Source organism: Myotis davidii, unplaced genomic scaffold (genome assembly GCF_000327345.1).
Source record: "Myotis davidii unplaced genomic scaffold, ASM32734v1 scaffold65, whole genome shotgun sequence".
Lineage (NCBI taxonomy): Eukaryota > Metazoa > Chordata > Mammalia > Chiroptera > Vespertilionidae > Myotis > Myotis davidii.
Window position 1 is genome coordinate 514,049 of NW_006297833.1, and position 1,914 is coordinate 515,962.

The window sequence follows — 1,914 nt, forward strand, 5'->3', positions numbered from 1 at the left end:
CCTCCCACACACACACATCGGAAGGTCTAACTGACCCCCCAAAATACTACTTAGGTTTCCGTTGGCAGAGGAGAAACTAGCCATGTGTATCCTCTTGATGAGGGCAGAGTTGGCCCTTTTAAAGCCAAGAGCCCCCATTAGTGACCAATTGGTCTGGGTTAGCAGCAGCAACAGCAGCAAGAAAACCTTTTCCGTAAAAAGTGGTGTGGTTGCACCCTTGGTTCCGGCGGAATTCAACAGAAAGAAGCTACTCTGGCAGCACCGGAATTCTAATCAAAGAATTAAAATTCCCTGTTAGTGGTGAGAGTGAAGGCGTCTGTGGACCAGATCTGTGCCGGTGCCTTTTCTGGGTGTTGGAGGCCAGGTGCACACCACACAGGCGCTCAGTAATTCCGTTTCTGTGCTCTGGGGCCCAGGGGCAAGGGAGGAGCCCTTGGGCCTAGGGCTCACTCCAGCCAGGGTAACTTGGGGGCTTTCCTGAGATGCACAGAAACCTGCATCTCAGGAAACAAGTGCCACAGGCTGGGCCTGACACTCAGAATTTGGCACTAGATTCAAGGCACCCTGTCCAAGGCGGGCTGAGGCCAGCACTTAGATAACTCGGCCCCAAATGCAGAGTCTGGGCTCCTCCTGTAATGCGCCCACCCTAAGATAGGGAGACCTTCCCAGAGCTGAGATGGCCAGTGGTGTTTTCAGAACGAGTGTAGATATGATCTGGGCCACTCAGGCTCCACCATGTGTCTCCAATTTCACAGATACATTTCAATGGTTCAAAGCTTGTGGGGGGAATTGTTTATTTCTGCAGGAGGGGGATACACGTGGGGAAAGACGCTGGACCCGCCCCTTCAAAAGAGCTGGTGGTTTAGGGAAGGGAGAGCTGGCTGAGTGGTGCCTCTTTCAAAGGATGCCAGAGCCTTTACAGCCAGGAGGGCGGACACCGGTCTGGGCGCCGGGCTGGGAGGGCCCTGGCCATGCCGCTGGTGGCTCTGGCTTTTTTCTCTGGTAGGAGCAGAGGCTGAGGCCGCTCCTCGAGCGGGCAGGTCGCCTGTGGCTGCCGAGTCTGGCAGGACAGTTTTCTCCAGCCACGGTTTGGCTCAAACCCTGGGCTTCTGCGGGCCTCAGCGTGGCGGGGACAGTTCCTTGTTTCCGCGCTCTGGTGCGCAGGATGCGGGAGATTTCCAAGGGCAGGGCCCAGGACTGGGACCCCCGCCTGCGCGCTAGTGGGGCAACGTGGGTGGCCAGAGCACACTTAGTTGAGTGTTGGGGGCGCAGAAGAGGTTGGTAGATACCAGGGTGAATAAGAATACTTCACTTACCAATTCGTTACAAAAGCATGACGGCACCGCTGAGGCCAGGAGCTGTTTTCAGTTTCTGGAACCCTCCCACCCCTCCACATACACGCCCTTCTCAGGAGGGGCTGCTCCCCTTACCATATGCGAGCCCAGCCCGCGTGCTCAGAGTGCAGGGACCCGACAGCCACCCCCCCCCCCCCCCCCGGGCCCAACCGAGCGTGGCTTTCAAGTGAACCACGGAACCGAACCGGGAACCTGAATGCGGGCTCCTTTCATTACCGGAGCGGGGAAGCTTTCTGTGTCTAAATGCTGTCCACCCACACGGATGCGGGAAGAAGGGAAGGAGGGAAATACAACACAATTTCTTTTCATAACCATTAACTCGTTTTACATCTCACATGTCCCAGAACAGCTACAGGTATCAGCTTTTATTACAAAATGAAGAGCTCTTCTCAGAAGTGCGACAAAAGCAGGTGGAGATCTTCTTTGGCAACTGGAGAAAAATCTGGGATAGAATTTGTGGAAAATCCACCAACCAATAAACGAATAAACCGCAGCGAGCAGGTGCCTGTTGAAGGGAGAAGTAAATAGGAGGGGGAAGTCTGAAATGTCCCCAGAGCAG